At 37.6% G+C, this 23,457-nt stretch overlaps 1 protein-coding gene across 2 annotated transcripts in view; it reads left to right on the top strand.

The window, feature by feature from the left end:
- Window positions 1–23,457, top strand: part of LRRC4C (leucine rich repeat containing 4C) — a 1,282,290-nt gene that overhangs the window by 467,951 nt on the left and 790,882 nt on the right. Inside the window, exon 1 of one of the 2 annotated variants that reach the window (XM_066251307.1) lies at window positions 16,498–16,529. The exons of the other annotated variant lie outside the window; for it this stretch is intronic. The gene's annotated coding sequence lies outside the window, so the exon portion shown is untranslated. Of the gene's footprint in view, window positions 1–16,497; window positions 16,530–23,457 lie in introns of those variants that run through there. 2 annotated transcript variants of the gene reach the window in all.

Raw genomic sequence — 23,457 nt, 5'->3', positions numbered from 1 at the left:
GGTATGGGGAAGAGACCTATTCTATTGTAAAAGAATACTCACTCCTGAATGAATCTATTATAAAAATATACTCACTTGTTCACCTAGAAACAAGTTCTGTAACTTAGAACGAAAGCAAGGCCTTTAGGGTACAGATCATGGTATGTACAATGGAGAAATCATAGTTTGCTTATGTGAACCACAGTGTTATCTTCATTTCTAAAAAGCATACCTGCTGGGTGTCTCTTGAGATAGAGTGAATATCTCTGCAGTGTTGGTTATAGGATACATTTGAGTTATAGGATAGATAACTTCACATTTTGTGTATCAGTTTTGTGTATCAATCTCTATCAATGAAATATCAAAAAGGATTAAAATCTTCTTGTATTCCATTTGTGTTTGGTAAAATCTTGGAAAAATTTTACTCTGCCTCACCAGTGTTAAGGGAATCTAGGGGAGGGTTATGTTTATTTATCTTTTTGTTTATATGATAACTGCAGAGAAAGATAACATTCTAGAACCAGAATGCAGGTGACAGAGAATACCTTAAGAATCAGGCCTTCCTCAGTTTTTGGACATTTTCTTTCCAGGAGTAAAAGTTGGAGATTATGAATTAAATTTTCCTAATCTGCACACGTATATGCACACACACACACACACACACACACACACACACAATAGGTAGCAAAACAAAATGGATCTGGACCTCAGAATGTATATTCATTGTAAGGAACAAAAGGCAAATAAATAAGTCAGCACATTTTTAATTATGAATTGAAATAAATGCTACAAAGGAAAAGTTCAGAGAGCAATGCAAATCAACCTAATTCATTTTAAGGGATTAAAGAATTATTCTCAGAGAAAATGACATTTCAGCTGAGCCTTGAGAAATGAGTCAGATTATAAGAAGGCAGAGAACAGAGGAAAAAGGATAATCAACCTGTGTGAAGGATATGAGATGGGAAAAATGCAGTACCTTTGAATAACAAGAAAGCCCATGCAGTGGAGAAGTCCCCAAGTAAGAGAAATGGGTCATGAGTTGGTGTTGGCAGATGGGCAGGTTTATTTATTCCCTGTGGCTGCCATAATAATTACTACACACTAGGTGGCTTACAACAATAGAAATATATTCTCTTACTTAGGAAGCTAGTACTCTGAAATTAAGGTGTTGGCTGGGCCATGGGTTCTCCTAGCTTTGGATGGTTGTTGGCAAATCCTTGACATTCCTTGACTTGAAGCTACAAAACTCTGATTGCTTCTACTCTACTCTCCGTGTATCTTCACATGGTGTTCTCTCTCTCTCTCTCTCTCTTTCTGTTAGGTGAGAGGAAGGGAGATAGTGAGGCAAACTCCCTCATGTGCTTTGACTAGAATCTACCTGGACCCCCTCCTATCTGAGGCTGATTCTCGAGTACTGAACTATTTTTAGTGCCTAAGGGTAATGTGCTCCAACAGAGCTATCCTCAGCACTCAGGCCATGCTCAAACCAATTGAGCCACTGACTGCAAAAGGGGAAGAGAGAGAAAAAGGGGAGAGGGTAAAAGGAGAAGCCAGTGGTCACTTTTCGTATGTGGGAATAGAACCCAGGACGTCCATATGCCAGGCCTATGCTCTGTCCACTGAGCCACTAGCCAGGGCCACATAATGTTCTATTTGTGTATCTATTTCTGTGTCTCTTCCCTTCTTATGAAGACACCAGTAACATGGAATTATGGAACCACCCTACTTCAGCGTGACCTCATTTTAATATATGTCTTAATTTCATATACAAAGACCCTGTTTCTAAGTAAGGTCACATTCACAGGTAGCAGGAGTCATTCCTCAATATTTTTTGGAAACACAGTACAACCCACAGCAGCAGGGTTGATAAGGTCTGCTAAACAGTTGTTTTATTCAACAGCAAGTCATTAGAAGGGTTTAAGTTGAGGACTAGCATGATCTGACTTACTTTAGACTATATAATTCCATTTATATAACATTTGAAAAAGCAAATCTGTAGGGATAAAATCAGTCCAGTAGTTGCCAAGGAATAAGGGTAGGAGTTGGGGATCAACTATAAAGGGGCACTAGAAAATTAGGGGTACAGACAGAAATATTCCATTCTATTTTGGTATGTCTGTCAACGTTTATAGCTGTGTATACCTGAAAAGGTCAGTTTCTACTGTATGTAAATAATATCTCAATATCAGTGAGAATGGACATGCATTGACCCTGCTCTGATAGACTAGTTGAAATGATGCTATGCTTAGATGAGGTGGTGCATGCTCTTGACATTCCACTACGTGCCATGTAGAGCCTGCCTTAGGAATCAGGTGTTCATTTGAGAGATCCTTTCTCCTGTGATAGCTTGCTGGAAATAGCTTTGTTCACATGGGGAAGTGATGAGAGAGTTTCAGGACCTGGGGCACCTGCCAGAGAAGGGTCTATGTGAAGGTCATCAGGCATTGGTGTCACAGAAGAGAACGTAGAAATTTCACAGCCTTCCCAAGGGTTGTTAATATTTAAAATGATTAAAGAGAACGAAAACGAAGATGCCTAAGAAGGAAAGAAGAGTTGAACGAAGCGTCTTGCTGTCCTATGTGAGCTGAAGGTCAACTTGCTGGGGGTTGTAGAAGGGAAACAGGAGACCATGGAGAGTAGGAAGGCTCTCTCCTTTTCCCAAAAGAGGTTGCCAAGGAAGAGCTGCAGAAACCTGAACTCCCACAGCTGTACTTCTGCAATTTGAATTCTCCAAGAAAGACTGATGCTGAGGTAGAAGTGTTTAATTGACAATAAGGAAGAAGCAGCTTGCAGAATCAAGGTGCTCTGGAAGAAGCAAATACTATGTCTTTTTAAAAAACTATTATTATTATAGTAATTTCTGTTATCAGTGTATTTCATTTGGGACAAGAAAACCTTTTCTAACTTCTTTTGTTAAATGGCAAATATTTTCTTTTTTTCTATTTGCAGTCTTATTAATAAGAAGAATAATCAATTAACACACTTTCAATATATTTTAATATTATTGGTCCATGATATAGACTATTTTAACAGGAGATAATGTTGGACCCATAGATTGAAGTATCATTTTGAAAGTGATTTCTATTAAAAGAAAACATACAAATGAATAGGTTTGTAATTTTATGCAAGTGACTAGCCTTCTTAGAGAAGATACCCCTCTATAATTTATTATATGTAGTATATTCACATGTTGCCTACTTAATAAATTTTGATATTGAAAGTATTCTATGTAGAGCGCTTTGTAATTTCTGACACTCATATTTCACATCATAAATCCTCACAGCTCTTTTGACTTGTCTTATCTTGTCTCTGTCTCTGTCTCTCCACATAGAATATAAAAGCCAAAAGAAGAATTTAATACTCTGACCTCAGTGCCTAGATCAGGGCCTGGTAGGTGACAATTACTTATTGTTCAGTTAATAAACAAATTGATTATTAGTAGCACTACCCTCTTTTCTTGTTCAGTTATAAGCAGGTTAATAAAGGGTGAAGTTTCTCTGTGGCATGATTTCGTAACTGTTCTTTGGAAACAATCAAAGGCCATACCTTGGTTCCAAGTGAAAAGAAAGGCTTTACAACCTTAAATTGAATGAAAGCTCTTGTTCTCACCCAATCAAGTGAAAAAACAGAAATCCAACTTATCAGTTGTTGGGAAGAGGGAGCAAAGCCTAGGAGAGCATCCTGACCCAAAAGTTTGTTCAGTTATTTTACTTTGGACATTGCCCGAATCTCCAAAATATAGAGGTCTTCATGAATAATGGAATGAAAACATGAGAGAGAGTTGTTTTTATTTTTTTGTTTTTAGTCTTGTTCACCATAAGAAGCAAGTGTTCTCAGTATAAGAAAGAGTGAAAGGCTCTCTTGATTTTGAATTCTGGCTGAAATATCAAGTGATCTTGTCTTTGAAGCAAAAAATAGACAGCTTTATTCATTCATTCCTCTGACTGGTCTAATCTAAAAAAAAACTCTCTGAGTTGTGTGCAGTTGCCATTGCTGAAAATCCTTCCTGTTCCTTCAAACATAGCTATGTTTTATTGACATGTTTATTACACAGCATCTAATGATTCTCTTACTGGACAGCTGTAAGGTCAAGGGTGTTTTCTGGAAGATAGTTAATGCAGGGGACAACACATATACTCCTGATAATACACACACGCTCGAAAGAGCTGAGTGAACTTGAAAAGAGAAGCTATGGCTTGAACCCTCTGATTCCCCAGGATGAAAAACCTCTCTATGTTCATTCATCATACTTAGTGTGAATAGACAGAGTGTGGTCAACATCCTCAAGGCTGAGCTGGGCTTCCATCCCTTAGGATTCACTGCTAGGGTAATGCTCTAATAATTCCTCCTGAGTGTCATGGTTTTATAAAAAAAAGAAAGATGTAAAAGAATGAAGTACCTATCTGTAGCAGGATCACAAATGGGAAGGCATCTGTTCACATGAATATTTTTCATCTGTCATTAGGGAATTCAGTCCAGTTCTGCTTCTCAGTTTTTTTTTTTTTCTTTCCTAGTAGTTACCCAGTATCTATAAGATATGATAATTTAGAAATGCATGGTTTTCTCACGTTCACAAGCACTCCTGCTAATGGGCTTTCTTCCCCTAGTAGAACCATTTTCAAGTCATCTGTTTAGTTTTCCAGAAAAACACTATCTTCACTCTTACCTAACATGATTTGAAGGATAGAAATGTGTGTCTGATTTCTCCTTATTCTTTAGGAAAAAACTGTCCTAAGGTGATTGGTGTAAATTAATAGATTTTTTTTTCTGTAGTAAGACATATGTGTGGCTTTTTAAAAGATATCTTTTCTTTTTTTACATAAATGATTTTCCATCTACTGCTTTCCTTTTCTGCCTCTGAAAATGTAGATTGTTTTTGCCTCCACTTACAGATTCTTGAGTTTTTATAAAGAATCTGCAAAGTTGGAACCACTGTAATCGGAAGTTCCAGGGGAAGAAAGAGTGTTCATGGCTTTTTCCTATGATCCTCAGTTCCCTGCCTTGCCCTCCTGTAGAAATACAGGCATGAGTGTTCTGAGCACTAAGCGTCTCCTTAAGTATTTCCTGACATGTTCATAGTATTTTAGTTTTTTGTTAAAATTATACAGGTTTCGGGTGCATAATTTTGTAACACATAATATGTATACTGCATTGTGTGTTTCACCACCCCAAGTCAACTCTCCTGCCATCACCATCTATCCCTTATATACCCTTGTCCACCTACCCCAACCATTTTTCCTCCAGAAAAAATCAGACTGTCTGTTTTCATGAATTTTTCTTTTACTTTCTTTTTTGCTCAATCCCTCCACTCTTTCCACTCAGCCTCCCAACGCCTCCCCCCCAACCCCAAAGATATCAGCCAGCTCTCTATCTAATAAGTCTGTCTCTATTTTGCTTGTTAGTTCATTTAATTCTACCTACGAGTGAAATCATATGGTACTTACCTTTCTGACTTATTTATTTCACTTAGCGCAATCATCTCCAGTTACATTCACGCCATAGCAAAAGGTAAGATTTCTTTCTATTTTTATGTCCTAAGTAGTATTTCATGTATATATGTACCACAGCATTTTTATTCCATCAGCTTCTGATGAACACTTGGGCTGCTTTCAAATTTTGGCTATTTTAAATAACTGCACTAAATATAAGGGTGCATATATTTTTTTCAAATTAGTTTTTTAGGTTTCTTTGTATAAATTCCCAGAAGTAGAATTGCTGGATCATAAGACAGTTCCATTTTTATTTTTTTAAGGTAACTCCATACTGCTTTTTATAGTAGCTGTACTAATCTGCATTCCTACCAACAATGTAAAACTGTTCCTTTCCTTCCATACCCTCGCCAAGACTGGTTGTTTGTTGATTTATTGATGAGAACCTTTCTGACAGGAATGAAGTGATAGCTCATTGTGGTTTAATTTGCATTGCTCTGATGATTGGTGACATTGTGTATTTTTTCATATGTCTATTGGCCAACTTTATGTCCTCTTTGGAAAGTGTCTATTCAAGTCCTTTGCCCAGTTTTTAATTGGATTGTTTGTTTGATTTGGTGTTGAGTTTTCTAAGTTCTTTATTAACTTTGGGTTTTAAGTCCTTATAAGATATATCATTGGAGAAGATATTCTTCCATTCAGTGGGTTGTGTTTCATTTTGTTGAAGGTTTGCTTTGCTGTACAAAAACTTTTTAGTGTGATATAGTAACATTTGTTTTTCTTTTTCTTTTGTTTCCCTTGCCCAAAGAGATATATCAAAAAATATATATTGGTATAAAAAAAGTCCCTGATTTTACTGTTTATGTTTTCTTCTAAGATTTTTAAGGTTTCAAGTCTAACATTTATGTCTTTAATTCATTTTGAGTTTATTCTATGTATAGCATAAGAAGGTACCCTAGTTTTATTTTTTTACCTGATATATTTATTTTATATTAATCATTGGAAAAATTGAGAAAAATTAAGTTAGAACAGGTATTAACTGTTCAAATTTAATATTTTCCCTGGCTTAACAAGCTAGATCCCCCTCCACTCTATTGTACCACACAATTGCATTAATTTAGCCACAAGTCATTTAAGATATCCCCACTTTAGTAGTATAAGTGTTTTTTGGCCTTGTGGAAGATTCTGCGCTAAACTTTGAGTCAAAAAATATCCATTGACAGTGGTAGAGCGTCAGCCTGGCGTGCAGGAGTCCTAGGTTTGGTTCCCCTCCAGGGCACACAGGAGAGGCGCCCATCTGCTTCTCCACCCTTCCCCCTCTCCTTCCTCTCTGTCTCTCTCTTCCCCTCCTGCAGCCAAGGATCCATTGGAGCAAAAGATGGCCCGGGTGCTGAGTATGGCTCTGTGGTCTCTGCCTCAGGTGCTAGAGTGGCTCTGGTTGCAACTGAGTGACGCCCCAGAGGGGCAGAGCATCGCCCCCTGGTGGGCGTGCCAGGTGGATCCCGGTCGGGAGCATGCGGGAGTCTGTCTGACTGCCTCCCTGTTTCCAGCTTTGGAAAAATGCCCCCCCCCCCAAAAAAAAAAGTCCATTGAAGCTTTGGCTCTGTCATGTGCTGACTGTGTAGGTCCATCTGGTTTCCTCATCTGTAAGATAGCAATCATCCTCTTTCCAGGGAAACAACCTGTTCCAGTTTCCTCAGGACTATCACTGGTTTTAACCCTGAAAGTCCTACTGAGAGGACTGATTTTTTTCTATTTCAGACAAATCAGATGTTTGTTCATCTTACTTAACTTTTGCCCTTCTTCACAGACTTGTGGCGGTCTCTACACTTGGAAGCAATTAGAGACATATTTACAAGAGTAAAATATTTTGATAGAATTTATGGGATTTTAAGTTCATCTTATAACACAAACAGGTGTGTTTTCTACAACAGCATATTACCTAAATAAAAATGCAAAAGAGCTCTGGGCCCAGACAGAAAGTTACAGTAAGTAAAATAGTTTCAACTATAGAAAGCAACAATTGTGAGCTGCCCTACATTACTTCTCATTCCCATCTTAGGCTGTTTCTCTCTGCCGTAGAGGTTGAGAATCCTTTGAGACAGTTAGACCTGGCTTACAATTTCTGTCCACCCACTTTCAACTTGCATAATTTTGAGAATTTTACCTAAAATTTATAAATTGCAGTATCTTCTTTATAAAATTCAAGGATTTTTAAAGATGATATATATATCATTGTCTATTAACTGCGTAGCACAGTGCTAGTCTCATTGATTTGCTTAATCAAAAAGATATCTTTCTATTATCGTAATTAGTAATTGGGAAAATAGTGTGTCAATAACAAGTCTTCATAGGACTGAAGCAGTGATACTTATAGCTCAATAGGACAAAGCAAGGTACAGAAAAGAAAAAAAAATGCTAGATTTTGAAAATAAGTGTATTTTAAAGCTAAGTTAGGATACAGGTTGAAATCAATAGAGTTAATCCAATGAAAAACTAGATGCTAAAAATGAATCCAGGGATGCAGTTAAGAAATAATGCAAAGGCTCAGTTGCTGGAGGATGAATGGGTTACTTGGTGTCTCACTTGAATTCCATTGAGCAGTGCTACATGTTTCTGTTCCCAAGAGGAATTTGGGGACTCTGTAGCTATAAAACACATTCACCTGCATTGTTTTAGTTGATCTCAAAACAAACTTGAGAGTTATGTGTTATTTCCAATTGAACATTTGAGGCTATCAGATATTAATGACCCACTTAGGGAATTTAGCTTGCAAATATGAAGTCTAGATTGAAACCAAGGCTTTGTGACTGTATAACTAATGCCCACTATGTCACAGGGGGCATTGACTTGATCTGTAGCACATGTCCAGTTTCTCTGACAGGCTAGAAATATACCCAGGCTGTACAATATTTCAATACTAAGTATATTTCTTGTCTTGAAAGACAGATTAACAGCAATTCCTTATTTCTCTTTCTTAAAATAACACATTTTACATTGCTAATAAAATCACAGAAATAAAACACACTATAAAATTAAGTTGGCCCTTTCTGGTTGGCTCAGTGGTAGAGTGTCGGCCGGGCATGTGGAAGTCCCAGGTTCGGTTCCCAGTCAGGGCACACAGGAGAAACCCCCATCTGCTTCTCCACCCTTCCCCCTCTCCTTTCTCTCTGTCTTTCTTTTCCCTCCTGTAGCCAAGGCTTCGTTGGAGCAAAGTTGGCCCAGGCGCTGAGGATATCCCTATGGTCTCCACCTCAGGCACTACAATGGCTCCTGCTGCACCAGAGCAATGCCCCAGATGAGCAGAGCATCGCCCCCTGGTGGGCATGCCAGATAGATCCCAGTCAGGCACATGCGGGGTCTGTCTGCCTCCCCACTTCTAACTTCAAAAAAAATTTTTTTGCTGAATCAACTAAATATATTGTACTACACTAAAGGACTCGACCAACCACAGAATAACATTTGAATTTTGCTGACCATTATTAAAGATGTACTACATATTTTTTTTCAATTTTTTTCAGCTCTGAAGAGAACCTAATCTGGGCATTTCCGATAAACATTTTTTTAAAAATCAATATTCCAGTGAATAAAAGTGTTCTCAACAGGTAAATTTTTTATGAAGTATTAGTAATGATAATGATGGTGATGATAGTAACAACATCAATAACAAGTATGTCATATACCATGTTATGTAGTTTTCAAATCAATTTCAATAGTGAAATAGAAAAAATGTGTGTTCTATTTAGAGCATAAACCAGCACATTTCCTATGCCCCAGAAAGGTCAAGTCACCTGCTTGAGCCAATGAGCTGACTAAAATTCTGAGCTTTTAACTGTTTATTTCATGTTATTTTCATGATATCATTCCTTCCTTCTGAATCCAATATTTTTGGTCCTCTCATCTGATGAAGCAGGAACATCCAGGACTCATTTGTCAACTTTTTCTTTCATTCCCGAGAGTCAGCATGTTCTTGCAGCACTGTTTGCAGTATGTTCCTTGGCTCTCTAAGAGGTGGTGTGGCCTTCATAGCCAACCCCGTGTGCGGACAGCAATGGGAGGTGAGCTTCCCATTCTCAGTGCAGTAGTACACTCTTCAGAAAGTGATCACCCTCTGTCTATGTTCTGATCTCTCTCAATAATATGGTTTTGTATGTCTTCTTTACTAGCCTAGTTATTGTTTTTCAACTGCCAGTCCACGGATTGGTGTGATTCACCAGAAATTGCATGGTGCTCCATGAAAGAGTGAACCACCCTGCTGTTGTTTGAAGATTATAGATAGGATCAGCATGGATCCACAGATCAGCAAAACCACTAGCCTAGTCTTAATAAAAATCAGGCCAACATAATACTTACAAACCGTTTTTAAACCCCTTTGGATGAACTTGTCAGACAAAGTATTGTTCCCTCTTTCTATATCCTTTGTTGCTAAACCGACTCTACTTTCTCATCCTACTTAAACAAAATTACCGAAGCGTACCTGGGTAAAAGTGTTATGAGTTCAGTACTCGAGTCCCTGATACACTTTCACCACTTCTTTTAAGATGCTGTTTTTCAAAATGATTTTGTATCGAGGTTCAATAAAAAATAAAAACAAATCAGTCTTGCCTGCAGTGGCACAGTGGATAAAACATAGACCTGGGACACTGAGGTCAGAGGTTCGAAACTGTGGGCTTGCCTGGTCAAGGCACATATGGGAGTTGATGCTTCCTACTCCTCCTCCCTTCTCTCTCTCTCTCTCTCTCTCTCTCTCATCTCTATGAAATGAACAAGTAAAATCTTTTAAAAATTATTTTTAAAAATCAAAAACAAATCAAATCAGTAAGTAAAATTTAAAAATTAGAAATTAAAAATAAAATGATTTCTGTAGAATGCAAATAGGGGAAAACACAGATTGTTTATCCAGTCTAAAAGACAAAACACTCAAAAGATTTGACAGGACTAGAAAAACAACATAAGTGACTAAGGAAGCATTAGGTGTGTATTGGGATTGTCTTAGATGCCTAAGATTACAGTAACAAAGTATAAAATGCTAGATGGCTTTAAATTGCAGAAATGTTTTTATGTCACAGGCCTGGAGGCTAGAAGTCTAGAATGAAGGTGTCAGCAGAGCCAGGCTCTGTCTCAGAGCTCTGGGGGCCAATCCTTTGCCTCTTCCCACCACTGGTGTTGGCTGGCACCCTTGGTATTCCTTGGCTTGTAGGTGCACCTCTCTATCACATGGCAGTTTTCTCTCTGTGTGTCTTCACTTCGTCTTCCCTCTTTGCTTGTCTGTTTCTGTTTCAAAAAGTCACCTATTTGCACTGGGTTCAGGCCCACTCAAAAGACACCATTTTAACTTGATTACCTCTGTTAAGATCTTTTTTTCCAAATAAGGTCATATTTTGAGGTGGTGGGGATTCAGACATTAACTTATTCTTTATTGGAGGGTCATGATTCAAACTATAACAAAAAGAAACTGAAGAGTTCATACTGTCTCTAAAAGGGTGACAGTCATTCAACACCAGCCAACTGCACTAATTTCAACCTTTCTTATTTTTTAAGAGAATCTGCAAATCTTAATACTTTATGGAAAATATCTGCCAGTTATTCACTTTGTTTTTTGATAACTGAACCAAGCCTATGTTAAGGTTTGTTTGAGTTTTCTGCAAGCCCCTAGCATCTCTGATTGCCCGGCTCTGTCGGTTTATATGTGAGAATGAGGCCCTGATTGCTATATAATTGATCTGTGACCATACACCTGTTAGTGGGAGAGCCAGACTCATAACATTCTGCTTTTAATTTTGTTTATTTAGACAAAACAGCAGTGTATCTAATCAATTCCTACCTTCTTAGTGATCAAACTGTTTTTATTCTGCATTCATTTACATCAAGTCCTATCTATTTAAAGAACTCTTGCTTCAATTTTCCTACTTCCAATAGATAATTATGTATACAGTGAAAGAGGGTCTATTCAAAATAATATTTATTTTTATTATATATAGTTGTTACATGTATAAATTTTTTCAAAGTGCTAAAAGCTATTTCGTGTTTCAAATATTTGCCTAAATTAAATAAATAAAAATGCTTCTGGTTTTTATGTTTTGTATTTTTGCATATTATTTTATTCTCTGCCTTTTTAAATTTAGACTCATGTTTGCATATGAAATTTAAACTGTATTTTCTTTTGAAAATTTCTTCTTTACAAGTATAATTTAATTAAGGAAACCATAAGTATGTGAGGTAAGATAGAAAAGGCAAACAACACCCAGAATATGCTATGCTTACTCGTGAAAAGGATTTGGGACTGATGTGGGGGGGGCTCTGAAACAGTTTATGACTGTTTATGACTCTCTCATAATCCCTCCATTGAAAAAATAATCACATAAAGTTGGGTAAAAAAATCAAGTACTTAATAAGAAAATTTACAGTAGGCTCCAGACCTCAAATACAAGTGGATAAGAACAAAGCATTGACAGCTACAAAGCCCCTGAGATGTCCTCCTTGCTAAAAGAGGAAGAAGAGGGAGATAACAGCATCTCGGCTGATGGCCCAGGGAATAGGACAACCCCCTGACATCAGCAAAGGGCACTCCCTGGGCCAATCTGAGAACAGCAGCTGAAGCAGTGATGGCTGTTTGCAGGCTGCCTGTGTGAGTGAGTACAAGGAACAGGAGGGAGCAGTCTGGGCAGTCAATTCTCAAAAGTCAACTTACCGCCCTGGCCAGTTGGCTCAGTGGTAGAGCGTTGGCCCGGCGTGCAGAAGTCCCGGGTTCGATTCCCAGCCAGGGCACACAGGAGAAGCGCCCATCTGCTTCTCCACCCCTCCCCCTCTCCTTCCTCTCTATCTCTCTCTTCCCCTCCTGCAGCGAGGCTCCATTGGAGCAAAGATGGCCCGGGCGCTGGGGATGGCTCCTTGGCCTCTGCCCCAGGCGCTAGAGTGGCTCTGGTCGCAACAGAGCGACGCCCCGGAGGGACAGAGCATCACCCCCTGGTGGGCAGAGCGTCGCCCCTGGTGGGCGTGCCGGGTGGATCCCGGTCGGGCGCATGCAGGAGTCTGTCTGACTGTCTCTCCCCATTTCCAGCTTCAGAAAAATACAAAAAAAAAAAAAAAAAAGTCAACTTACCAAAGCAGGCTGTAGCTAGATTCACTCTGTCACCAGCTTGCTGTCTGTCTGCAGTAAGTTTTCTGTCCACTTCAAAGCAGGTCAGAGAGACAGGCAAGGGCTAGAAGTAGAGCTTGCTAGGTCAGTTAAAGAGGATAGCATTCCAAATGTGATAGGAGAACATTAGAGGATTGTAGGCAAGGAGTAACTTATATACAATAACATCACTCTACCTCCTGTACACCGTATGGATTGTAGGGAAAGCGGAATGGAAAAAGCTGTATGAAGCAAATGGCTGGGGAAGAGGCTAATGGCTTGAAGTGCCATCACTGGAAAGAGGTCAAGGTGGCCTATTCTTAGGTGTGTTTTGGTAATTTAAGTGAAAAAAACTTCCAGATTGATTAAAAATGAATTTGGAAAAGGATAAGAGGGAAATTGTCTAAGTAACTAAACGTATAGTGCTGCTAATAATTAAAATAAGAAAGCTATGGGAGTAGATTTTAGGAAGGTAAAAAAAAAACATTAAGTGTTCTGGAATTGCCATATTTAAGATGAATAAAAATCTAGAGTTCAGGGAAGAGAGCAAGACTGTTTATCTAAATTTCATAGTCATCAACATGAAAGGTGGGAAGAATAAATTGTTCATATACAAAATGGAGACCTGGTTAAGCAATGTTCTAGTGTATGTTTTTCAAAACATAATCCATTTAATCTATTCCATTAAAATATCTTTATTATACATCATTTACTTAATGACACCATGGATTTCCATTGTATTCTACTGAGGGGAATTTATGTGGCTGCAATGACCATCTTGTTCATATATCTTTGCGTATATGTGTGTATTTATCTGTAAGAGAAATTCCTAGAAGTGGGATTGCTGCATTCAAGCATATGTGCATTTAAAATATTGATAGATATTGCCAAGTACTCCCAATGGTAATATATAAGAATGTCTGTTTCTGTTCATTCCCATGCCAGATTTTATAATCTTAGACAATCTGATAGGTTAAAATAAAATAAGAACTATGTTTTTGTTATTTAATTTGCATTTCACAGAATAATTAGTGATGCTGAATATCTCCCCACATGGTGTTAAATTGCTTGAATCTTTGTTTTTGTAAATTGAACTGTTTTATACTTTGTCTATTTTTCTTTTGAGCTGTTTTTTCCTGAATATATTTTATCCAGTGTACATAGTATAAATATTTTCCAGATTTTTACTTGTCTTTGAACTTTAGCATTTTTTTTTGACAGCAAGATTTTTGAAAGATGTTTGTTTTTCAATAGAAGTTTATTACTTAAGTGATCATAGTCATATATTCAGAATGACAGCACTAGAGATAAAGTTATGAAAGTGGTAGGAGTTAATACATTACCATTGTCATTCTGCTGCAGACTTGCTGGGCACCATGAGGACAATCATTTAACTTTGTGCCTTAGTTTCATTCTTATAAAGTGGATATCCCAATTTCTGCCTTAACTCAAGAATTTCCTTAGGATGAAATCTATTAATAAACATAATCACTCTCTTTGGGGTTTTAATACTATCAGAATAGGAACTTATACTTGCAAGATAGATTCAATAACATATTGAATACACAACTAAAAATGTCTTGTGTATTATGAATATACTAAGAATATCAAAGTGTCATGTAATCTTTAAATTTCTTATTTTCCTTAGTCCTTTTCCTTTTAACTTCCTTCTTTCCTTCCTTCTTTTTGTCATCCTTTTTTCATTTCTCCTTATTTTTTTTCTATATTTCTGAAGTGAGCAGCAGGGAGGAAAAGAAACAGACTGCTGCATGTGCCCGACCAGGATCCATCCGGCAAGCCCGCCAGGGAGCGATGCTCTGCCCATCTGGGCTGTTGCTCCGTTGTAACCAGAGCCATTCTAGAGCCTGAGGTAGAGACCATGGAGTCATCCTTAGCACCCAGGCCAACTTTGCTCCAATGGAGCCTTGGCTGCAGGAGGGGAAGAAATAGAGAGAAAGGAGAGGGGGAGGGGTGGAAAAGCAGATGGGCACTTCCCCTGTGTGCCCTGACTGGGAATTGAACAGGGACTTCCACATGCCAGTTTGACACTGTACCACTGTGCCAACGTTGAGGACCTCTCCTTTTTTTTTAAGTATGTGACAATATTCTTGGTTGCATTATTCAGGGGAAAACCGCAGTACACTCCAATATGGATAAATCTTATAAAGTTATAAAGGAAAAAAAATACTAGTGATCATTGAAGATCTGTCCTTTCTATTTTTTCTATAACATCTGCTTGATAGTTAAACATGCTGATGAATTGGGCTCATTATCAGAGGAGTCACCAACACAAACGAATAGAAGAGGATGTGTTCCTAACTCCCTGTGAAGTGGTCAAATGATGTGATGGAAAGAATACAGACCTGACAGCAGGTCTGAGAGTCAGCTCAGATACTCTTACTAACTGGGTTTACAGTAGTGAGTGATGACTATACCATCTTAGAAAAGTTACAGCATTTACTTGTTTTAAAACTTAATCAGAATGATGTGGCTATTTCAATGAGCAACACAATAAATTTAAAATTAGGATTGTGAATGGCAGAATCAGTCATAACCTTTTCCTCCATGAAAATGAAATCAATGCAACAACACCAAGTTTTGCTGAAGCCTCAAATGCATCTTTGTGAAACACGTTTTGAAGACCCTTAATCTGAATTATCTTTTCTTAATTTCTACTAAAATATTAAATTTGGTGACTTGTTGCTAGAAATAGGTGTTATGAAAAATGACGGAGGTGGGAAGGAAGGAAGGAAGGAAGGAAGGAAGGAAGGAAGGAAGGAAGGAAGGAAGGAAGGAAGGAAGGAAGGAGAGAGGGAAGGAGGAAGAGAGGGAGGGACCAAGAAAAAAATAAAGGCTGGAGAAAATGGAGAGAAAACACAATTTTCACAACTCAGTTCCCACTCTAAGGAGACAAGAAAATACAGTATTATCAGAAATGTTTACTCTCTTACCTCATACCAGATAATGTATTTATATGATGCTCATGGTAAAAAATTAAATCTAAATATCACATCAAGGGGAGAAAAGTGTCAGCTAGATTCCTAGCACTCATTTTGAAGAATTACTTGTTATTTCTCTTTACAACCCTAAATTCTGTAGAAAAAAAGCTTGACCAAAAAAAAAAGAGGGAGAGGGTAATAACTGAGTTCTTAGCATTTCCCTTACATTTTCTATTCATCTTTTAGCATCTGTAATTGTTAGAACTGCATGGTTACCACAGTGTGGTAGTATGTAACTCCAGGGATTCAATTTATACATCTGATTATCTGCTTAAAGTTGTGAAGTAAAACACTAGGTATTTACACTGAACAGTAAGATTTTGCATTCGTTCATTCACTTATTATTTTCCCACAATATGTCAACTACTATGTTATGTAGTCCATGGTGATATGAAAATTAGGAAAGCATGGTTCTTTCTCTAAATGAATGTACTGTCAGAGACAGGGAAATATATAATTTTTCACATTTGAGGTGATCAATCTAATATCTAATATGTTGGCTGTTGGTGGTTTTAACTATGTTTTTGCCTATTTCAAGAATTGACATTAATAGGAGTCTTAAGCCTTTCACATATTTCTCTGGCATGTGGCCAGAGGGTAAAAGGAGCATTTGGCTGATAACACTCAGATACATTCTACTAAAGAACAAAATATAGTCTTGTAACAGAAAAAATCCTGGAAAGACAAAAGCAGGTATAGCATAATGAGACCTATTAGCAGATACAAGTGCCATTAAACTTGGTATTAGTGCCATTTTTAGCTATAGATTTGAAATCCCTGAGGCTAAGTGTGAGGACCCAGAAGGAACATTTATGTGAAGAGTCCCTGCCCTATCCATTTCTTTAGCCAGTCTAATGTGTCCACTTCCACAGACCTATTTACTATAGAGGTGAACAATAGATACTTCATGGCTCTTTATAACTATCATCTCTCCTAGGCAATTTCCTGTGTGCAAAGCAATTGTCTATTCCATCTTATCTTTGTCCTTGACTTCATTTCCTGCCTGTAAGTATGTTATTGTCTATTATGAAATGTGTCCTCTTGAATTGTCACTCTTCCAAGGACTTGGCTCAGATCCATCCTATTTGATCCTTCCACTTACAAACCTCACAGATAACATACCCTGACATAAGGTATACCCTCAGAACGGGGCAGGCCCACTTAGTCTTCAACAAAATAAAGTATATTTGGTTGGCAAGAGCACCACAAATTGTGCACAACTAGGAGTAATACTTTAAACTCTTTATGAAGGCGTACCTGATGATCTCATGGTGTTTTTTTTCTTTTCTTGAAACTATTTACAGATCTGAAAATGTGTAAATGGTTTTCCTTTGGGTTTTGTGTTTGTTTTTATGTGTTTAGTGAAGCATATCAGAAGAATTGGATAAAGAAATAAATCTTGCCATTTTGTCTTGTGAATCCCTTGGCTCTGTTGGTTGACATAATCTCAAATGGATGTCAAATAACCTTCTTGTAGCCTCTGTTACATATTCCCCAAGGTATCTGTGAATGTAGCAATTCCAAATAAGTTAAAGTCAAACTATAAGATTTTAGATGTCCTTTACTTTGATATCTTTATATTAACATTATTTCCTCTGCAATTAGCTGATGATTTGCAATCTAGTCATTTTTACCTATATGCCTATTCTGATTTTCTGGGGTATTTAACCAAGAACTTTTCTTATTTTACACATAGACTTGGTTTTATTTTTGCTTTTATTAATTGAATAGTGATTGTCACCTTTGGAAATGTCATTTTAAAATTATTAGAATATTAAGAAAATACTTTAAGAAACTACAACCTGTCTTTTAACTGGGGTAATGGTCCTTGTATTTAGCAGGTAACACTTATCATGTTAAAAATTAGAGAACTCCATTGATAAAAGATCATCTTTTGCATATGATTTTCTTTTATATTTGTCACTTTCTATTTTATTATTATAAAAGTAATATATGTCAATATAATAAAAAAGTTTTTCAGAAAAGGATATAAATGAATCACTCTTAACTCCAAAACCTTAATGTTACATCTCAAATTAACATTTTAAAGTATCTGTTCGAATTTGTTTTCCTATGAATATTTTAAAATTTATAACCATAAAGAGAAAATTCTTTTCTCTTGCCTTTTTTCCTCATTTAATAGATATTCTGAGCATTTTCCCTTAGGATTATATAGTCATCGTAAACATTGAATTTTGAGTTTTTACACCTCTTTTATGGTCATAAGGTTTACTTCAAAGATAAGTCACTGTGGCTTCTTATCTATGCATTGAAATATTATGACATGCTATTATTCAAGACTACTAAACTAAATTGTTTAGCACAAATCGGATAAAATACCATGGCTTGCTATCTGACCTTAATATGGTGATTCTATCTCTTTCTCTCTACCTACCATGTAATAAAAACCTCTTTTTTTCTTTTTTGTAAGTTGGAGAGGGTGTTTCTCAACCTTTAAATACTGTAAGTATAAGGTTGACAACAGAGACAGAAACACAAGTCTGTGACTTGTAATGCTGTCTGATGACTGCCCAGACTTAGAGCTTGGTGTTTGGAGCCTGGTTTCCCTTGAGGTTTGTTCCAATTTTACTAGAAGCTGCCCAGTTAAGGCTTAATAAAGACAGGCAGATCCAGTGGTAAGATGAATGACCAGAAATTCAAGAGCAGCACTGGTAGACACCTTGTTTTAGAGTAAAGAACCACCAGCAAGGTACACCCAACCGAATCAGTCACATCAATATGTGGAAAATGATATGCATTTTCCTCCTTACTCTGAAGACTCTGTTTATTCAAAGTTCTGCTCCTTAAATTGAAATTGTTTCCTAGATAACAACTGCTAATTTATTTTTTTGTAATGTTTAACTCCAGTGTATACAGATGAAAGTCATGTGCACATAACAAAGTATTGCTCAACAACAAACCACATATACGAAGATGGTCCTATAAGATTTTAAGGAGACTAAAAATTTCCTATTGCCTAGCAATGTCATCACCATCCTAACAGTTGTAGCACAATGCATTAGTCGCCTGTTTGTGGCCATGCTGGTGTGAACTAACCTACTTAGCAGCCCGTCATAGAAGTGGAGAAATACAATTATGTATGGCACAGAATACTTGACAATAATCATAAATGACTATGCTACTGGGTGATGAATTGAATATACTATACTTTTCATCATCATTTTATAGTGTACTCTTTCTACTTATAAGAAAAGTTTGCTATAAAACAGTGCCCTGTATTATACCCACAGCAGTCTCATACCTCTTATGTTTGCTGCATCTCTTGATTGCATTATTTTCTCTTGAGCTTGAGTTAATCTTGTGTTATTTCATATAGTAGCATGCTGTACAGCCTTGTAGCCTGGGAGCAATAGGCAGCACCATAAAACGTAGGAGTGTAGTAGAGTAGACCATCTAGGTGTGTGGAAATGCTCTTTACGATGATCACACAATGACAGAACCACCTAAAAAGGCATTACCCAGAATGTATCCCCATTGTTAAGAACAGTATGACTGTAGTTAAAATAAAAAATAGGATTAGTCTTTACTCTTATTCAAAGAATATGAAAAACTACTATGCGATTATGGAAAACAAAACTAAAAAGAATAGGGAAGATTGCCTGACTCCCATGTTAAATGTAAACATGTTAAATGGAAGACATTATTTTATCTCAGTTTCACAAAGATCTAGTCTTCTTAGAAATACTGGACCTTCAGAAAAATGCTATAGACCGTCAGAAGAGAGCTGGTGTATTGACTAGCAGGAAGGTATGTGAAGCTGAGAAAGGTCAGAGTATCATTCAAATACAGCATTGCCTAATATGTGTTTGAGGCAAAAGTAGCCAAGCTGACCTGTGCTAAGTCATCTCTTCAATAATCAAGGTCTTTTCTAGAAATTTAATTCCATTAATTAGTATACTGGGTCAAGTAAGGGTTGCATTAAAATTCAGAAAGTATTTGCATTGTGGGTGCATTTTTTAATTATGTAAAGTCCTCTTACCTTGTCAGACAATACATTAGACCTGATTTAAAGCAGGCTAGGAAGGGGATGCCATGTCAGGAGACCTTCAAATGTGAAAGGCTCATGAGAGTCTGAAACTCTCTTATGTTTCTTTGTGAACCACTTATCACCAACACACTTATTTCCATGTTTTAACAAGTTGTCTAAGTAAAGTATAGAAGGAAAATAAGATAATGCATAAAAGGATTTGGTTAGAAACTAAATTGACATATGGCAATGAATTTTCTTCCTGCTCTGTGTTAAGAAATGAGCCACATGACAGGATTCACTTCAGTGAGAAGCCAGTATTAGACAGTAGAAACTTCTATGTTCTGAGGGCCAACAGCTTGAATTTCTGGCTCAAAAATTTACTACCTGTGTGACCTTGGTCAGAGCCTCTGAATGTCAATTTTATTAATTACAATTATATTTTATTAAATCAAAAAATATTTATTGGGTGCCTCTTTAGTACCAGGCATTATTCCAACTACTGTAAATTCAGCAGTAAAAGATCTCTGCCTCCCCCACAGATTTTTATCGTCTAACACTTTTAAGATTATTAAGCTATTAAGTGACAGCATGTATTTAAATCTCTCAGCATAGAGCTTGGTGCAGAGCAAGTACTCAATAAATGTTCACTTTTCTCCTATTTATCCAATATTCTACTTTGTGAAAATTCATGAATAAGAATATTAAGCCAAACTAGTGGGACTTTGGCACAGGTTGACTTAATGTTTCTCTGCCAAATGTAGACTTACTAAGCAACAGACAAGATTAGTCCTTTGTTTCAGCGCTAACAGTCTCTAGCCATTGATCACAAACTCAGATCCCTGACATGGCCACGCCAAGAGCGGAATGAATGGATTCAGATGCAGTACAAGGAAACAGACTGTGATGGTGGAGGTTACGCCCCAGCAGGAATCATTTCAAGTCTACAGGAACTTTCAGCCAATTGTTCCTGTGTTAGCAAATAGATCCACTATTGCTATATCTCCTAATTTTGCAAGGGAAGTATAAAATCCAGTTTATTAGGTAAAATTTCCAGATTGTGTAGTATAGGTGATTAATTAATACACATAAACACACATGCACACGTGCGCACACGCGCGCGCACACACGCGCACACACACACACACGGAGGAGTATAGCCATTCTCTACACCTAGTATAGTGATGGGCCATGTGCTCATAACCTCTGCTCTAATAGGTGCTTTGCTCATATATTTACCTGCAGAATTGATAAGAATTTAACTCAGATTATATCGTACCATCGCCCTTCCTCTAAGACCTTCAGAATTTTCTCATTTTTTCCTTTAGATTTTGTTCAAACCTAATATACATCACAGTCACATCCAGAATGTCTTAAAAATATACATTTCTAGAATTGACCCCCCCACCTACTAATTAGAATCTCTAGACATGCAGCAAAAGAATTTGTTCTTTCCCAATACTTTCCCAGATGAGGCTGCTGACAAGCCAGGCATGAGGACTATGGATGTACAGAATAAGCGTGATTCTTTTAGCACACAAAGTCCCTTCAGAAACTCATCTTTCTTATTTCATTGCTTAATACTCTGTTACCTTCACTCTCCAGCCATGAAGGTATCATCACTTTCATGCTTGATGCTTTGCCTGTAGAGCCTACATTATTACCCTTGTCCTTTCTCTCACAGAAAGCCTTTATTTATATTTCAGGCACCATTTCCAATATTACATTCTCCAATGACTTCTGTGTTCTGCCAAGAAAGCTAGGGTGTTCATTCTTTTGCATGTTCAAAACATCTTGGACTTACATGAATTAGTGATTCTTTCTTTCCTTTTGGGAGGGATGAGAGAGAGAGAGAGAGAGAGAGAGAGACAGACAGAAAGGGAGAGAGATGAAAAGTATCAATTCTTCATCGCAACACTCTAGTTGTTTATTGATTGCTTTCTCATATGTGTCTTGACCAGGGGGCTCCAACAAAGCCAGTGACCCCTTGCTCAAGCCAGCAATCTTGGGCTCAAGCCAGTGACCTTGGGCTTCAAGCCAGTGAGCTTTGGCTCAAGCCAATGACCAGGGAGTCATTGAGCCTAAGCCCAATCCGGCCACCTCAGGGTTTCGAACCTGGGTCCTCTACATCCCAGGCCGACACTCTATCCAGTGCACCACTGCCAGGTCAGGCTGAATTAATTCTTCTTGTCATGATGCATTTTCATTGTGTCCACATGTGGCTTCTCACTATGCATCATCTTATTTGGCTTGAGCTGCTATAGCAAATACCATAGACTGAGGGCTTAACAAAGATACATTTCTCACAGGTATGAAACCTGGAGGGTCCGGGATCAAGGGTCCCAGCAGGTTCAGTGTCTGTTGAAGCCTGGCTTCCTGGTTTGCAGATGGCTTCTTGACACTGTGTCCTCATATGTTTTCTATATGTCCCCTTTCATAGGGCACTAATTCCATCCATTAGGGCTCCATCCTCACGGCCTAATTTTCTTCCCATAAGCCTCATCGCTAAATGCCATCACTTTTTAAAATCAGAGCTTCAACATATGAATGGGGGCACAAGTACTGATTGTTCAGTACACTCACTGCTTGGCAGGTTTCTAGTAAGTGTTGATGAAAAAAAAAAAGAAAATGTTAATCTGAATATAGAGTTGCAAGCATAATACATTTTGCATGTTCTTCACTAAGTTCTCATTTCATCTACCTGTAGGAGGTTGTTACATTAAGGAATAAAAAGAGTGATTCAGAACTAATCCATTAGATACTTAATTTGCAGAGCTTACATTTTAAAATTTTTGATTTTGCACATTAATATTTGAACTAAGACAAAAGCAAAGAGTTCATTTCACAAATCATTTTTTTTTAAATTCGGTTATTCCTTTAGAAAGACATGACTTTGGAAATGCTGCAAATTACAAAGTGCCCATGGTAATACTATAATTTTTTTTAGATGTTGATCTCTTTGTGTAAGCTCTGCTCCTGATTGACGGGCACCCTGCTTGGGGGCTGGAAATCTCTATGGAAGCGAGGGCTAGACACTGTGGCAGGGAACTGCAGAAATCCTGTTCATCAAGACTGATTTCAGGAGACATTAACTGTCTCAGACAGCTTTATTGATGTGTCATCAGGCCTCTAAGAGGAGGCACAACAGCGGGTGACAAGGACATGTTCTGTGTGTCCATCGATCTACAGTCTCCCATGGAAAACTCCACATATGTCTGAATGTCTTGAGTAGTTTTATTGATGCAGCATCTGCCAGCTGAGTGGGGAATTGGGACCACTGCATTTATCCTTCATGTCGCATCTGCCTTGTCACTGAAGAATTTAATGTATACATAGAGGATGCAGGAAAGGAGCGATATTGAATATCTCACCAGATCATTCTAGGTGGGTGGCTGGGGAAAATGACACAATGCCAGATAGTCAAAGAAGTATAAAATTTTCCCAAAGTATATTGCATGTGGCTGCTATTAGGAAATTTCTGCAGTCCTGTGTTACTGAAAGCTTCAGTCACAGTAGATGAGGACTCTTGACCTGGAGAACAGGTCAGTGGAGCAAAACTGTCATCCAGGAAGATGATACAGAAAGGTGATAAAAGTAGAATACATATCTAATTTATGAGTGAGGGTATTCATAGGGCAGATTGAATGAGGGCATGTCGGTAGAATATCAAATCATAGGCTTAAAAAGAACGTTAAAAGGTCATGCACTCCATTTTCCTGTCTACAAGCTGGAAAAATACAACCCTTATATTGTATAGAGAAAAAAGAAAACAAAACAATAAAAACAAATAATAAAAAAATTTTTACAGACCTATACAATAGTCAGTTTAGGATATTAATTTTGATTTTAAAATATGTATATTTATAGGATGTGGATGGTTGGTTCAATGATAGAACTCTGGCCCAGTGTGTGGATGATTCGATTTCCAGTCAGAGCACATAGGAG

This window comes from Saccopteryx bilineata, chromosome 1, assembly GCF_036850765.1.
Source record: "Saccopteryx bilineata isolate mSacBil1 chromosome 1, mSacBil1_pri_phased_curated, whole genome shotgun sequence".
Lineage (NCBI taxonomy): Eukaryota > Metazoa > Chordata > Mammalia > Chiroptera > Emballonuridae > Saccopteryx > Saccopteryx bilineata.
This window is presented reverse-complemented; position numbering and strand designations above follow the sequence as displayed.